General features: G+C 44.0%; 1 long non-coding RNA gene across 1 annotated transcript in view; it reads left to right on the forward strand.

Moving 5' to 3' along the window:
- Position 1: 1 nt before the first annotated feature.
- The window catches only part of LOC142874310 (uncharacterized), a 60,176-nt gene continuing 42,153 nt past the window's right edge, over positions 2-18,024 (forward strand). The window contains exons 1-2 of the long non-coding RNA XR_012922134.1: positions 2-158; positions 3,003-3,087. This is a non-coding gene — a long non-coding RNA (uncharacterized LOC142874310). The remainder of the gene's footprint in view (positions 159-3,002; positions 3,088-18,024) is intronic.

Consider the following 18,024-nt stretch of genomic DNA (forward strand, 5'->3'; position numbering starts at 1 on the left):
CTCCGCGCCGCCTGGCCGGGAGCTTCCGGTGGGGCGCGGGCGGCGCAGCAGGCGGCGGAAGCGGGGAAGGCAGGGCCGGGGCCGAGGTTCTGCTCGGGAGGCCGCCGCTGGGTCCAGGCGAGCGCTCTCCTCATGGGGAAACTGAGGCTGGGACACAGGCACTGTGCTCCCACTAGTAACTACCACGCTCCCGTGCCCCTCCTCCGCTCATGGTGTTCTCCCACCGAGTACGGGCACATGCTAAGTTCTCAGTAACATGCTCCCGGAGTAAACGGTGCAAACCTGGAACTTAAGCCCTCACCCTGGTCCCCTGCCTACCTGAAATCCTGAGTGAAGACAAGGTGAAAATTAGGAAAACCTGAATCTTAGCTTTCTTGGATCCCTGCAGAGAGCCCAGCACAGCGTCAGGCCCGTCCGAGCTTATTGGGTTGGAGCAATCAGTAAAGCAGTTCCCGGTGCTGTGCTTTTACAAAACTGGGTAGTTTAAGGACCCGGTTCTGTTGGTCTAAACACACACGGTTGCTATTCCTTATGCATTTGTGTATATTGTGTGTATTTGTGTATATTAGTCAACATAGTTATGGAGCTTACCTTTGGGGTAGCATTTTAGTTTAAAAGCTACAAAGGACCTTTATTTTTGCCAAATACCAATTTGGCAAAAGCTCCTTCTCTATCAGGCCTCTTATGCTTGTAGGACTGATAGCTGTGGGAAGGGTGAGGCTGCTCACCCTGAGGTTTTGTTTCAACTCCTCAAAGGCACCCATTCAGTTCTCTTTATGTATGTGCATATTATGTGTCCTTTTATGTCTTGACTCCCAGCTGCATTCCAAGATGAGGGAACTATCTTTTACTTCTTTGTTTATGTTTGCTTTTTAACCTTGGCTGTATATAAGTCTCTTACCCACTGGAGGCTGAGCTGCTGTTCCCCAGCTTCTGGTGGACAGGCTGGTGCTGCAGGACAGGGTGTCCTGAGGGTGAAAGGAGACCCACTGGGTCTGCCTGCTAATAGTCCAGCAGAGGATCTCAGGAGCCTCTAAGAGGGAATCTGCCATCTGTGGGGGGTTGACCAGAGGTGGGCTCTGTGGGGCCTTTTAATCTAAGAGAGAAGGAGTCAAAGAGTTCTTTAAGTCTCTGATTTAAAAATTCATTGATTCTCAGTCCAATCCATGAAGTGAAGTTTCTCAAGGATTTGGGGCCTATAAAAGCCATTCTCTTGTCCCACCTCTCTCCCACCCACCCCTTCCTCTCTGCCCCAAGCCAGTGTAAGTGAAAAGAGCAGGCAGTCTGACCTCACTCTCTTCATGTGCCACATCCTGTTTTTAGATTAATGAGCTCATTTGCTGGAAATTTACCAAGGGAAATAGTTTAATTTTGGAAAGTACCAAAAACTTATCTGTAGTCACTCAGCTTAATTTTGGGGGCTCTTGAAATAGAGGGGCAACACCGGAGGACCTGTGACTGCTTAGTTAGGGAATGCCAAGGCTACAGAAATTGAAAGCCGAACCCAGTGAGGCTGAACCTGACTCAGAAAGGAAATAAAACCTTTTGGAGGCCACTCATCTCTACCCAGTAGGATTTTTTTCTTTTTCCTAAAAATAAGTTTAAAAAGAGAAATAGTCCATCTGGTCAAAACCTCAGATCTGGTGGTCTGAGCATGGGCCCATGATTGAGGAACAAGAAAACAAACACAGGGAAGTAGGTAATATTTGAGCCTCTCTTCTCATCCATGTATGTTCCACTTACTCTCAGAGGCACCGAAGGGCTTTCATTCTCCAGTTTTGCCCCTTAGCTGTCAGACCCTTGACATTGAAGTTGTCTGTCTGGCCATGTAGCCTTTTGAGCTTATGGCTCCTGCAAAGAACTGAATGGCCAGGGGGATTCTGAATAAAGAGTTATGAGCTATTCTGCATTGAAGATGATAAAACACAAGTGACATCCCCCCAGACTTCGCCTGGAAGTGTCTGACCACTCCCTGGCCTGCCCTACTTCCTGGAGTAGAGATTTATAATCTACTCTAAGTGCAGAGTAGAAAAATGGTGAAAACTGATAAGGCCCTGACAGCTTAGTACTGAAATGAAAGGAATTGTCTTATTTCTCTCCACCCATGTCTGCAATCTGTAGTGATACCCTGGAAGGATCACTGCACTGTGAGTCAGAAGACTTGTGTTCAGTTGTGTGTGTGCACACCAAATAAATGAATGCTTAAGTAATAATTCAAGAAATAATAGTTCATAGGATTTTTTTTAGCAGAAAATGATCTTCAAGATCATAGAATGTGTTGGATTTTCAAACTTTGTATTAGCTGTAGGACTGTGTCTTTGAATACTCTCTCATATGGAGAGAGTTCACAAACAAGATAGAAGCGGAGATGCTCTGTTAAGCAGAGCAGGTGACCAGGAACCTATGCACTGGGCTTCTCTCCTTCCCACCTCGACCTCGGGGCTCTAGGTCCCCAAAGGTGTGCAAATTTTGAAAATCATGTACCTTATTTGAAGTTCTCAGGTCCCTGGTGTAGAAACTGGGATTCTCTCCATGGCTTGCTTGCCTCTGCTGTCCAGCCCACTCAATGTTTTCTCCAACAAAGATGCCTTTACACGTGCTATAGTTCAGGACCCTGGTAGCCAATGGCATGGCTGGAGAAGGGAGAGAGTACACTGGCCTGGGTCATCAGCCCTCCAGAAAGAAGCAGGGCCAGTCTAGAGCTGAAACATGTTGAGGACTGGGGCCTGAGGTTGTGGTCAAAATAACAATGACAATAATATCTTAATGACTACCTTTAATTTAATGTCAGACACTGCTCTAAGCACATTATATGTATTGCTCCATTTAATTTTTGTAACACCACCAAGAAGTGGTGAGAACACTATTTTCTCTTTTCAGATGAAAAAACTAAGGCTTAAAGAGCTAAGTAATTTCCTCAAGGTCAAGCAGCCAGCAGTTGGCAGTGCTGGGAGGGGAAGAACATTCACTTCAGGATTTGTGTGCTTTTTCTTCCTGTTCAGATCAAGCTGGGATCTCACCCAGTTCCCTCACTGGCAAGCCTCAAGTTGTCTTTGCACTCTGGGCCTCAGTTTCCTCATTTGTCAGGTAACAAGATACCCTCAAGGAACCTTCGCACACTGACCCTCTTAAGCAGGGGTCCTCAAACTTTTTAAACAGGGGGCCAGTTCACTGTCCCTCAGACCGTTGGAGGGCCAGACTATAGTTAAAAAAAAACAAAAAACTATGAACAAATTCCTATGCACACCACACATATCTTATTTGAAGTAAAAAAAAAAAAACAAATGGGCAAAAACACCCACCTGTGGCCCACGGGCCATAGTTTGAGGACGCCTGCTCTTTTGAGACGCCTGCTCTTTATAAACTTTTTGAAGTTTACAAAATCAAGGTTTGGGGTACTAGCAGGTGCTGTGAGGTCACTTGACTCTCTTTATCAGTCCAATACGCCAGCCCACTCTTCAGCCTCTTAATTCTTGACATTTAACTAGAGATGGATCCCTGAGCCATTGTGACTCACATTTCCATTTACATGTCAGGAAGAGTCTTTCATGAGGGGAGGCTGGGAGAGAAGGAAATTGAGAGTCCAATCTGGGGGGAGGCAAGGCTCCATGGAGGGGTGAAGATATTTTGATTGACTTTACCTATGTATTTATTGAACACCTGTAATAATAGGTTAGGCCATAAACATGGTCCCAGATTACAGCTGTAAGTGAGACAAAGTTCCTAGTCTCCTGCTGGCCACCTCCTAGAGCAGGATGATGCGAATAGAACTAGTAAATAAATCCAGTGGCTAATGACAGCCATTTGGGCATGCTGCTGTCTGTCAACAACCCTTAAAACATGGAACCCAGAGTGGCTATCACTCCCTTGACCCCAGCCTGCCCTCATCTTCTTTCTTTTCATTGCAAGCACCGTGCCTTTTCTCTGTCATACTCCCGGCCGTGTCCAGTAAAAACAATTAGTGAACAGCTTTCCTGTTAGCATCATCTTAATCTCCCCTGATAACTTCTGATTCCTGAACCAGGACATTTAATTAAACAGATGTTTATAGGCTATCAGCAACCTAGTAGATTAGAAGACCAAATGGTACTGGGTTCTTCAAGCCAAATTCAGTATCTCCCTGTGGTACCTTACATAGTACTGATATTAACAACAAAACAAGGAAATAGATCAGATGATCTTGTAAAAACTATAGCATATCATATGTATTTTTGGCTTTGGTTTGATGATTAAAAACATCCCAAGTTTCCTTCTGTTAATCTCTATCTTGGTTCATATTACACATATTATAACTGGCAATTTGAAAAATGTGCCTATTTACAGGTTTTTTTTCTTTCTGCCCCAGTAGAATTATAAATATATGAAATTATAGGAATATATGAAACTATGTATATATGTTGAATATATTTCATATATTCAACATATATATGAATATATGAAATATATGAATATATGAAACTATGTATGAATATATGAAATTAAATGGACTAAAGTCATAAAAGTAAATCTGTATCTGATTTCTTCATTGTTGTTTTCCCTGGCTTAGCACAATGTCACAGGAGACATTCAAGAAATATGTGTTTGATCAATCACTAATATGAAAGACACTATTAATAAACATTTTTACATAAAATAACAATAATTAAAGATGAATTCACTATCATCAGAAAACATTCGTTAAGTATCTTTGACCTAGATTTTTCCTGGGTCTTATGCAGTTAGAAATAGCATTCTAGCAAAAATCTGGAAAGAAATCTAGGTTTGTTTTTGGAAGGGAGTTTCTATGTCTGGTGATTTTCCCTATTTCAACAGATTTCTAGATTTTGAGAAAAGAAACAGAACACCTCTAAAGTTATTTGAATTGTAGGCACCAGTCTATCCCTGGGGCTTTTCTAATTGCTGATGGGACTAACCACTTTGATGGTACAATGGGGATTTCAATTTATGAAGGGGGTGCCAGTGACACCCATGGTTAGGTGATGTGGTCCAGGGGAAGAGCTTGGTGGGTAGGACCTTTGATAAGGACTAGCTCTAAGATGCCCCTAATGAGGAAGGCATTAAAACTAGCCAACCCACTGCTTCTCTTTGTTGTCTCTGGCCACCCGTGTGCCTTGTTTTAAGAAACTGTTTGCTGTGTGTCAATTCCTTCTTTCCTGGCCTCTGGAAACAATGACTTTCTCCAAGGGGAGTACACTACTCTGGGGCCATTTGCTGGGCTGCAGAATTACTGCTATTCCTTCGCACTTGGGTTGTGAGGCTCAGGTTTCCTAGCTGCTGGCTAATGCAGAACAAGAATAACTTGGTGTTCTAGCTCAACAGCAGTCAACATCTGGCTGAGGAGGAGTGCAGCCTGGTGGTTCTCATCTCACTCCTCCCTGAGGACTCAGCCTAAGGGAGAAAATTCAAGGAGTGAGGAGAGCTCTTTCTCCACAATCAGATCTGCTTTTGAGGTTGAAGTAGGGCTGTGGAGAAGTTCCCTACCCCCCTCAGACCTTATTTTCTCACCTGCTAAATGGGAGCATGACTTCAGTGTGAACCAGTTTAATCCCTTAAACTTTAATCATTCAAACCCTGCTGCTGGGGAAGGGGCACAAATCTCCCACCTGTCTAGGGGCCACTCTCCCCATCTGGACTTGGGGTGGTGCCAGGACCCCCTGTACTAGATGCTGGAAGTTTCCATTAGAGGGCTGGTCTTTTTGGACTCCAGACCTTTTTTTTTTTTTTTTTTTAAAGGGAAGCTATGTGAAAAAGCTCCTCTGATGGATTTCTTTCAGAGACCAAGTCAGGCAAATTCCCAGCACAAGCCAAGTCTTGGGAGCAAGAATGTGGGGTGGGAGCAAGTGGCTAAGAACTAGTGCTGCAGCTCCCACTCCTGAAAAGAATGCCCAAGTTAGGGGCCCAGAGAGCTGCAAAAGTGATGTTGGTATTAATATTTTCTCATTTCTTCTGATCGCCTTGTCTTACGAAAGGTGAAATGGGGGCCCAGAGAGGGATACAAGCTTGAACAGCAAGTCAAGGGTTCAGAAGCCTCTTCCTCTGTATTCTGGTGCCCTAGTGTCCCAAAAGTTCTCAGCAATGCCCAGTCCCTTTATTCCTGCATTCATTTTTCCTTGGATATCTCTCCACAAGATTGAGTTTGCCGAGGGCCAAGGAGCAGGGCATGTATGTCTTGGTAGGCCCCCATGTGCCCAGCCTTCATCTTGCACACACGGGGGACCCAGTAAATACCTATTAAGAGGGACTTACCTGCCATCCTAAGAGGATCCAGGGACACTAGGAAAGTATCAATCCTACCTGTCACACCTGTGGGTTCCCCAAATGTATTTAAACATAATTAAAAACAAATATGTTTTTAGCTTCTATCATAAGCCTTTTTGCTAATTTTATAAGAATCTTGGCATATACACCTAGCAACACTTTCTGGGGAGATCATTTGTCTTAATCATTTCATATCTATACTTGTGACTTTTGTAAAATGCTAAATCAAATAGATAAGAAAAACCATTCTAACTGCCATCCTTGGTTAGTATCTTCTGTAACCACTGCCCCGCTGCACAGCTAGAGATCCTTGGGTAGGGCCCATAGCTCTCTCTGGCCTCTGTGATTGCTGAAACCGGAGCTGCTGGGGGAGGCCTGGGCTCTGGCACCAGCTCCTGCCCGGTCCTGCTTCTCCTTTCACAGAGAACATGTCTGCACACAAGCTCTCCTGAGCAGCCTTGGAACCTCTCCAAGGACGGCCCTGGAGACTGGCCAGGAGCAAGGGTGCCCCTGGGAAGGACACATCTATCAGGAAGCAGAGGCTGTGGCAGGCAGACACACTCATGCACATGCTTGCAGGACGGCCAGCTCATCCAAGGTTTCAAGAGAAACTGGAAATCTGGATTTTTATGTGAAATGTCTTGATTTTTAGAATACTCCATGAGCCAAAAAACAAACTCAAACCAATGAGCATTCCCGCAAACCACGTCTGTAGGCCACTATTTGAGGCCTCTGGTAGAGCCTGGCACTCCGTAAGAACACCATAAGCAGATGTGTGAATATGTATGTGACTCACCTGGGCTATACACATCCAGATGTAGACCCTACGCACACAATGATAGAGACCATCAGTGAACACTGATACACATATACTATCTTGCAGAATGTGATTTTAATATTTGCACTTTCCAGCTAAGGAGAATGAATGTCAGAGAAATCTCCAAGGGCATGTAGCTAGCAGGCAGACTCAAATCCCAGGCTGCATGACCATAAGGCCAGTGTTCTGAACTGCCATATAAGCGACCTCCCAGATGCTTGCACTCTGAGTTGAAACTGCCTATTACTTTGCATCCCTCATTAAATTAAGCTTCATGAGTTGAGGGACTGTGTTTAATTTGCTGTTGCATCCCATCACTTGGCACTGTGAGCAGCAGAGCATAGAAGATGTTTAATAAATACTCATGGGATTGTACCTACAGGTACACACAAATGTGTACAGACATGGCACACACAGACCCACATAACCCCAATGTGCCCAAGTATATGTGCTCACCCACATTCACATTGCCCGCCTCCTTCTCCCACCTCCCAGGCCATTGGAACCTTAGCTGCAGCCCTGTTTCCCATGCCAGCCCCATGCCAGCCTTGCCCAAGCCTTTGCAAATAGTTTCCTGGAAATCTCGAGATAGCTGTGGTGTTCATTTTTCCTAACTCAGGAGACAACTCAGCAGTTTTGCTTTTTAAAGTCTGGGACTCATAAACCTGGAATCCTTTCTTCATTTTTTCCACTAGAATTTTCCTTGGCCTGTTGCCTTTCCCCAGGGCCTTGGCTGAGAGGTTACACTCAGAGCGCCCTCTGCCGGGCACTGTCCTCCCAACCTGGTGGGCAGTTGCAGAGGGGATGGAGGGGACCTACTTCAGACTGCTTTACAGATGGGGAAACTGAGTCAGGCAGTGGTAGTGGAAGAGGTTAGGGGATATGGGCTTATTCCAAGTATGTGCGAATGTTTATTACTAGTAAGTGGTCTTTCGTGATTTTTTTCATTGTTGAAAATAATAAAAGAAGAGATGGCTTCTAGAGCTCAGATGAAAGCCCTCTGCTCTCCCTAGGGCTCCTCTGTGGGGCAGATGACAGAAGTTCAGGAACTTCACCTGAATCAAAACTTTACCCTTGAATTCCTACCACATTTAATAGGTGAGGAAACACATACAGAGAGATGTTGGGGGAAGGGGTGGGAGGGATATTTATTGAACATCTGCTATGTGCTAGTTTTGCTTATAGATCTCTATCACTTAATCTTCCCAAGCAACCTTGTGAGGTAGGTGGTTTTGTTTCCATCTTACAGTTTAAGACACAGGGCTTAAGTGAGGTTACAAGATCAGAAAGGGAAGGGGGAAAAGCTGGAATTTGAATCCAAACCCGCCGTTTTCTTGGCTTTGCAGCCTCCTGGATTTTTCCCATTTGGCTCCAGGTCTGAATTCAGTGGGGCCCAGGGCGGAGTCTTTGTGGCTGGACTCATCAGAGGCAAGGGTTCTTTGGTCCTCCTGCTCAGGAAGGGAAGCCATTCTCCTTGGGCTCTCCAGAGAGCCATGTTCAGGGCCATTGGGAAATGAGCCAAGCAACCACATCAGGCTTTTGAAGCCAAGGGCCACAGAGTTGGGAGTAGGGTCCTGGACTGGCAGCTGTGTCAAAGCCCCTTTACTAACAGTAAAAAATAGGATTGGACATCTTTATAAACTGAACACGAGAGGCTCCAAAGGGCATGGGTTTTCCTGGAAAAGAAAGCAAATACTGGAAGGTTTTTGTTTTATTTTTCTTCTTAATGGGACACTGGTTAATGACTCAAGGAAATGAAGAGGAAATGTTTCACTGAGAGTTAGTCCCCACTTTCCCTAATTCATCCTCTATCCTGCTGCCCTGTTCAGAAACTTTCAAAACTTTTTATTTCCTACAGGAAAAAATTCAAACCCTGTGTCTTTTTCATTTTTGGTCCAGCTTGGCCTTATCTTCCACTTGTCTCATTTAAACAGACTACCTAAGGGTTTCTGTCCACACCTCCCTTGACTCCCACTGCTGGGCATTTGTTCACATCATTTCTTCTCTCTAAAATGACTTAATTTCAATGTATTCAAAATCTTAGTCATTCTTCAAGTCCCAGCTCATGGAGCCTTCTCCACTGAACTCAGCAGGAACTATCCTGCCTTGAACTCATCTTATGGGTACTTGCTACAATTCTCCTAATAGACCTAATCTCATGAGAAATACTGTTGGATTCCTCTTTGATTCCCCCATATGTGAGCATGCATGCATGTGCATGTGTGTTTGCATGTGCATGTGCATGCATGTACTTTATACTGCTTAGCTGTATGGTGCCATAGAAAGAGCCCTGAGACCCTCAGCTCTGTCATTAGAAAATTAAGCTTGAATGAAGATTTTGTTGGAAAGAGCTGGTGATAAAGTGTGTTTCTTCATTTCTTCTCAAGTCAAGACAGAGGTGCATGATGGAGTTTGCTTAGAGAACTTAACAGTAATGTCAATGGTAGTTTCGGGAGGGGATACTTGTTGGGCTCTGTCTCATGGCAGCATCTGACAGCTACCTAAGAAATCTAAAGAGTGAGAGATGGGTACCATCTTAGACAAACAAGACAGAAGAGAGGTGGCTCTGCTCTGATCAGCCTGAACTTCCAAAGCTTGTTTGGGTGAAGGATGCTGTTCCCATGGACTGGAAGTGAGCCATGCATGAGAAAAGCTGATGTGAAGACCTCTTGGGTCTGTCCAACAGGGGGAACAAACTGAAGGCACTGCTGGATTTCCTGGACTGCAGGAGGAGTGAACAATGGGGTTCAGGGCAGTGCAGTGCTCCTGTAGTTGTGAGAGGTCCTTAGAAATTGGGAGGAGTGTCTAAAGACCCATGGTCAAGCCCACACAAGAGTCAGCTTTAAAGCACTTGAAAGCCATCTTACAGCAGTACTGGTCAAATACTCTTCTGCTCCCCTTTCTTCTACCTCTCCTCCCTACCCCAGCCCGTTAGCCCTGAAGAGGTCAGAAGTCACAGTTAGCTTGCATAGCAGCATGAATACACTTAACACTACTGAACCATTTACTTAGATGTGGTTAAGATGGTAAATTTTATGGTACACATTTTTTATTACTACAGTATCAATAAAAAGAAGCTGCCCTGTTAGCAAACTGAGGAGGGAGGTCTGGAGAAAGAAGCAGCTGCCTATGATACTATTCCCAGCTCTAGGGGGTCCCCCCTGCACCACACCCTGGTTGGGAGAGGAGGGAAGATTCAATTTGAAATCAAGTTTAGAATTTAGCTTTTATGTGGGACTGGACATTTAATTTATGAATACAGTTGTTTGGTGACAGAAGTAATCACAGGACTTTTTACTTCCTAAGAGTGATCAGAACAGTCATAAGATCCTTGAGTTTTCCTTAAAGGACAGAGAAAGGACTTCTCTCCCTTCCCTCTGAAAAAGTCTTTATATGGGGTTAGAAGACAAAATTAAGTTGACTTATAAATATACACAGAGAGTCTCACTTAGTCAATGTAGCAATTATATTTGTTATGGTAAAATAGGATCTCGTCTTTCATTATATTTTCTAATTGGCATCATTTGCTTCTGTCACTTCTTCCAAAGCAACAACGACCCTGTGCTTACTTCAGATAAAGCTATTAAACCATCACTGGGAAGTTCAGCTGTTCTTCAAGCTTTAAACTCCTACCTTCCAAAGGTTCTCATGTTCACAGGTTGAGGTACGCAGTATCAATGTGCCTTTGTTGCAAGTTCTTATATGACAAATACATTATGATTCTGATGCTCTATTAAATGTCACAGACTTTAATTTATACTTACCATGTGCCAGGTGCTTAGGATACAGAGAGCAACAAGATATAAGCCCTGACCTCAAGGAGCTCACAGTGAGATGGAGGGACATGGATAAGCAATCAGAAAACCGTGTGACAAGAGCTCTAGCAGGGGTGTGTTCCCAGTGACTACGGGAACTTGTACTGAGTCTACCCCTCGAGGCCGGCACAATGTCTGGTTCATGGTAAGCTCCCTGTCCCAGATATGAACTTCTTTTTACAAAGGTCAGCTTTTCCAGGAAGTCTTCCTTGCTTAATTCTATTTCCACTCCAATTGCTTCTTTTTTTGTTTATCTGATTTAATTAATTGATTAATTTATTTATGTTTATTTCAGCATATTACAGGATACAAATGTTAAGGTTACATATATTGCCTTTGTACCACCTAAGTCAGAGCTTCAAGTGTGTCTGTCCCCCAGACGGTGTGCACCGCCCACACCTGTTGGGTAAGCTAACACAGGCTGAATTACAAAGTCCTAAGATAGCAGAGTAAAATGGAGATACCTCAAAGCGCTACAAGTAGAACTACCATTTGATCCAGTAATCCCATTACTGGGCATCAACCCAAAAGAAAAAAAGACGTTCTACAAAAAAGGCATCTGCACTAGAATGTTTATAGTAGCACAATTCAAATTGCAAAGATGTGGCAACAACCCAAGTGCCCATCAATCCATGAGTGGATTAATAAAATGTGGTATATGTATACCATGGAGTTCTACTCGGCCACAAAAAACAATGGTGACCTAGCACCTCTTGTATTAACCTGGATGGAGCTGGAGCCCATTCTACTAAGTGAAGTATCCCAAGAATGGAAAAACAAGCGCCACATGTACTCACCATCGAATTGGTATTAAGTGATTAACACTTAAGTGCACATATAGTAACAACATTCATCAGGTGTCAAACAGGTGGAAGGGGGAGGAGGGGATGAGTAAATTCACACCTAAAGGGTGTGTTGTGCACACCGTCTGGGGGATGGACATGCTTGAAACTCTGACTCGAGTGGTGCAATATATGTAACCTAAACATTTGTACCCCAGTAATATGCTGAAATAAAAACAAATAAACTGGTGGCTTAAAACAATAGGAATTTATCCTCTTGCAGTTCTAGAGGTTAGAAGTCTGAAATCAAAGTATCAGCAGGATTGGCTCCTGAAGGAGAATCTTCATGCTTCTCTCCTAGCTTCTGGTGACAGTGGCAAATCTCAGTGTTCCTCGGCCTGTAGTTGCGTCACTCCAGTTTCTGCCTCTGTCTTTATGTGGCCGTCTTCTCTCCAGTGTTTGTGTCTTCACATGGTGTTCTGTGTGTCTTTGTGCCCAAATTTCCTCTTCTCATAAGGACACCAGACACATTGGATTAAGGGGCCAGCCTACACCAGTGTAACCTCGTTTTACCTTAACTAATTACACCTACAACAAACTTATTTCCAAATAAGGTCATGTTCTGAGGTACTGTAGGTTAGAATTTCAACATATCTTTTTGGGAGACACAATTCAACCCATAACATCTTCCTTTCTTACTTTCCTAAAAGTGCAGCGTTTCCTATCTTCCCTAGCTGGCATCTGGAGTAGCTCAGGCCAAGAATCCATGATTAATCCTTGATTCTCCTGCTTTCATCACCCCATCCCTATTCCTTCAGCAAATCCTTTCAGCCCCACTTCCAAAAATATCCCAAATGCATCTGTGTTTCTTCACCTCTATTTCTCCCATTCTAATTCAAGCTTCTGTCATCTTTCACCAGGACAAGGGCAATAGCTCCTACCCATTCTCCCCACCTCTGTTCTCATCTCAAGTCTGGTCTCCTGCCCTTGCTTCATACTCTCAACTACATAAAATCCAAACATCTTACCAGCGCTTAAAAAATCCTCTGGATATGGACCCTCTCACTTCACCAACCTCATTGTCCATTATTGTCTTTCATCCTCCCACATGCATTGACACACGTTGTCCTTCTTCTTCTTCTTCTTCTTTTTTTTTTTTTTTTTGAGACAGAGTCTCACTCTGTCACCCTGGGTGGAGTGCAGTGGCGTCATCATAGCTCAATGCAGTCTCAAACTCCTGGCCTCAAGCGATCCTCCTGCCTCAGCCTCCCAAGTAGCTGGGACTACAGGCACACACCATGATGCCTGGCTAATTTTTCTATTTTTAGTAGAGACAGAGTCTCACTCTTGCTGAGGCTGGTCTCAAACTCCTGAGCTCAAGCAATCTTCTCGTCCTAGCCTCCCAGAGTACTAGGATTACAATCGTGAACCACTGCGTCCGGCCCACATCAGCCTTCTTGCTATACCCAGTACCACTAGGTATTTATATTCCCCAGGCTCCCTTTCTGGAATGCTCTCTCCCAGACCTTCATATGGATGTTCTTTCCTGTTAAGAGAATCTCAGCTTAAATCTGTCCTTATTTAGTGACATTTGATAGACCTTCCCTGACCATTGATCTAGAGCAGCCACCCACTTATTCTCTATCAGAGATCTTTATTTTAATTCTCTGTAGAGAATTTAGTAAATGTATGTTTTTTCTTATTTGTATAGGTATTTATTGCTTTTCTCCCAATTATAACATAATCTCCGGGAAAGTGGGGAACTTGTTTATCATGATTATACCATCTAGAACTGTGCCTGGCACGTAGGAGTCACTCAATAAATATTTATTGAATGAAAAATTAATCCCCCACAGAAGACCTTTGTGTACAAACTTTTTTCTCCTTTTGGGAATTTACTCTACATAAATAATTCAACAGAAGGATTATTGGATCAAGAGACATAAACATATTTTGGCTCTCGAAATGCATTGTCAAGTTGCTTTGCAAAAAAGTAAGATCGGTTTTCATTTGTTGGGCAACTATTCGACTCCCAGGTGCCAAGGGAGTGATTTCTGGTATGTGGGGGAGAGAGGGAGGGAGGATATGGGCTGGAAGTGGGGGTGGCAGATCAGAGCAGTGGCCCCTCATGGGTCAAGGAAGCTAGCATGAGCAGCAGTGGTACTCAACCAAGCAGGGCCCCTCCACGGCCTGTCAAGAGGGGTAACAGCCTGGCCTCAAAGACCCATGTTGGGGGACAGATCTGTTGTGTGAACTTGGGTCTGACTATAGGAGCCAGGGTGAGCAGAAAAGCTGACAAGTGCACCTGCTCTTCAGCTTGCTGTAGAGGTCCTGGGGACGGGGTTGGGAGGCAGTGAGGAGGTGGAAGCAAGGACCACAAAGTGGGGCTTGGATCTGGTACTGAAGGCCTCTTTGCAGAGGCTATTTCTAGTTTGGAGCTATTCTGCTTAGGACATGGGGTCTGGAACACTAAGCAACAAGAGCACCCCTGTGCATAAACCTCTAGGGACAGAGAGACATGTTGTATGTAGTTCTGTACATTGCCAGGCCCATGCAGCAGCACTCTCTGTCCCTGTGTTCCTATGCTTTCTGCCTGGCCACTAGAACAACAGCAGAATTTTTGAAAAATGAAAGAACATGGATAATATTTGCTAGGAACATTACAAAAAAGGTGAAGCAAAAAAAGAAAACACCCTCTAAGAACAAATAAATACAAGCTAAGAATAAATAAACCAGAATAAGGTACAGGTTGTGTACCCCTTATCTGAAATGCTTGGGACCAGAAGTGTTTCAGATTTTGGATGTTTTCAGATTTTTGGAATATTTGCATATACATAACGAGATATCTTGGTGATGGTACCCAAGTCTAAACAGAAAATTTATTTGTGTTTCATATATACCTCATATGCATGGCCTGAAGGTAATTTTATACATTATTTTAAATAATTTTGTACATGAAACAAAGTTTTCATTAAATACTCATGTATGGAATTTTCCACTTGTAGCATTACGTCGTCACTCAAAAAGTTTTGGATTTTAGGATTAGGGATATTCAACCTGTAACTATAAAGGGATGATAATTAGAAGGGAAAAAAGGAAAATTATTACAACTGCACACAAGGAAACAGGATGGCCTACCCCAGACCTTCAGAACTTGCATTTTCACAAGCTCTTAAATAATACTTCTTAAACTTTGATATGCCTATATTTTCCTGGAGTTCTATTAAAATACAGATATTTGAGGTCTACCCCCAAGAGTTTCTGATTCAGTAGGTCTGCGATGGGGCCTAAGAATGTGCATTTCTAACAAACTCTCAGGTGATACGAATGCTGCTGGTTAGGAGACCACACTTTGGGTAGCACTGCTCTAAGGCCGATGGCCTGGATGACCCAAGGAGGAACTACTCAGGAAAATTTGAGGCACTGGGGGAGATTGGTTTTTGAGATAATGGCCTTTTTCCAATCCTTTAAAAGCACACCATGCAGTCTTTGCCTATGGTTTCTTGGCACAAAGATGCTTTTGGTTATTAATGCTATGTCCATATTTGTTCCAGATTCTACAATTTAAAAGTTCTTTCACTTAATAACAATTCTATAAATTGGGCTGGGAGAATTATTAGCTCATTTCCAAAGGAGAGAACTGAGGCACAGAGAGTTAAGAGGGTTAGAAATCACACTCTGGCCAGCTGCCATTGGCTGCCACAGACTGTGAGCTCCTGAGTTGGCATTTTTTCTAATCCTTATAACACTTTAGGGTTGATAATGTTACTGCCACTTCATAGTTGGGCAAACTGAGGCTTGACGAGGTTCAGAAACACTCCCAAGGTCACAAGTCAGGGCAGTTCCTCTGTCTCATGGTTCAGTATCTTACTTCTTTACCAGATCACTTTCCCACAGTAACGACTCCTTTATCTCTCTCTCTCTCTCTCTCTCTCTCTCTCTCTCTCTCTCTCTCTCTCTCTCTCTCTCTGTCACACACACACGCACACACACACTCACATACACATTGTAGCCAAACTGCTGAGCCATTTTAATTTCCACACCCAGCATTTAATTAATGTACAGACCACAGTTTGGCTTTTTGCCTTTAGAGGTGAAAGGAGGAGGTAAGAAGAGGATGAATGATGACTGACCCTTCCCCAGTACCCCAACAGACTCAGGAAACCTTTCTTCTCTCCCTCCTACTCTGACCATATCTCCTTTCTCTTCCTCTGCTCTCAGAGAATTAGAGCCTAATCCTGGCTCTAGTTTCCTAAAGATTCTCTATTCGGAAAAATATTGTTAAGCCAAACAATCCTCCCCTCTTGCTGTCCCCCAATCTCTGTAGGCCTTGCTCTTTTCAGGCCCTGCTGGTAGGAGGAGATATCAGGCTGCCAATAGGAGGGTAGAGGAGCCGGGTGCTGGGGGTTCTAGCCCTGACTGCGCAGCAGAGACCCCTCGGTGAGTCCCTGCTCTTCCCTGGGCCTGTCTCCTCATCTGTGGAAAGGGGAGGCATTGGTTAGACGATCACCAGGAGATCTTTAAACTTCAGTATTTTATGATTGTAAGTAGGATATTTATAAGGAGAACATTCATTGAATTTATCACCTATAGTGTGCCAGGGACATATTATTACCCAATCCTAGGTTGCTTTTACTGTGCTAGGCACTGTGCTAATCATTTTATATACATTACCTGTATTATCTCATTTGAGTCTCATAGAAATCTTCTGACTTAGGTATCATCAGTGCTTTCATTTTTCAGACGTGAAAGTGGAGGCTTAAAGAAGTAGATGTTTTCCTGACTATGAAAGGCTTCACAGAGCTGAAGGGACACTGGACCACCATCAGGGCCACCAACCCATCTGGAATTGTCCCTGAAATGTCCCTGGAAGGTGGCAGCTGGACTCTGCTTGGATGTCTGCAGCAATGGGGAACTTGGAGCCTACTCTGTCCCTGAACGGCTCTGGCTGTAAGAAAACACTTCACAGGGAGCTCGAATCTCTCTCTGTAACTCCTGCTTGTTGGTGTGGGGAAAAGAACACTGGGCTGAGTCAGAGGCCCAGGGCTTGTGTCCCTGCCCTTCCACCTAACAGCACGATAACCCCAGGCAAGCTGCCCCTCCACACCTCCGGGCCTCAGTTCTCCCAAGAGAAAATGAAGCAAGTGGGTGAGATGAGATCTAGGTCCTTTCTGGTTTGGACACTGTAGAATTGTGTAACTCATAACTGTGTATGTAACATACACATATCTAATTATAGGGATGGAAACAGTGAAGGAGTGGACATTTGTGTTCCAAGGAACAGATCCATTTCTGCCAACTTGTCTTTCAGGGTGGCGACCCTGCCAGCTGAGAAGAATCCAGAAGGTTCTGAGAAATGGAGTTCTCTCCCTCCCTCTCTCTCTTCCCTTCTCTATACTCCTCTCCTTTCAACCTCTCTCCTTCATTCTTTCCTTTCTGTCTCTCTCCCTCTCTCCTCTCCCTTTCTTTCTGATTCAGAGGCAGAAAGGAATATTTTAATCTCCCAAAGTTAAAGATCATGTCCCTGGTGAGATGTTTTTCTCATCACAATAAACATACAGAATCCATCTCTTTTAAGGAGTAGGTAAAATTCATGGAAACATGATCCAGAGTTGCTTTGTGTCTCTCAGAACCTCCCGATTTGGCTGCTAAATTCCCGGCTCCTGAGACAGGGTTTCCAAACACGAGGTCCATGCATGGACTTTCAGGGGAGCCTCTGTAACAGTGTGTAAGCGTGTGTGTCGTGTACGCGTGCACTCTTCTGGGGAAGAGGGTCTGTGAAAGAGAAGAGTAGCCCATGACAGTTGAAGCTAAGCCTTCACATCCCTAGGAGCTGGCCTGGGACTCAGAGCCAGGCTGTGGTGTTCTCTGTGTCTGAACGTCACAGAAGACCAACATCAGGCAAAATGGGTCAAGACAAAAAACAAAACAAAACATAAAAACTACTCCAAATCATGTTTGAGCAGAGAATAAAAACAAGAACATTGTCCAAACCACAAAAATGATCACATCTCCCCCTTTCTAAGCTAACGTGAGTGAGTGCTGCTCTTTTTCCTCCCCGCTAGAGAATTAAGACACTGGACCATAGGGTTGCCCCTGCTTCCGGACAGCATCCAATCCAGAGCAAAGCTCCACTGCTCTGAACCAAATAATCTCTCACAGGTACAAATCTTATAATAAGTCATTTCTACCACCCTCTCACTGAGCAGCCTGATTGTTCCATGGTGTGTGCTCTCCTTGTTGCAAAGAGACAATAAACTCAACTTTGCTCAGTTACAGGTTTTCCTGGTTGTCCTGACTGCAGGGAATTGACAAGTCTATAGCTTATATTAGGCTCTCAGAAGTATCTGAG

Source organism: Microcebus murinus, chromosome 12 (genome assembly GCF_040939455.1).
Source record: "Microcebus murinus isolate Inina chromosome 12, M.murinus_Inina_mat1.0, whole genome shotgun sequence".
NCBI lineage: Eukaryota > Metazoa > Chordata > Mammalia > Primates > Cheirogaleidae > Microcebus > Microcebus murinus.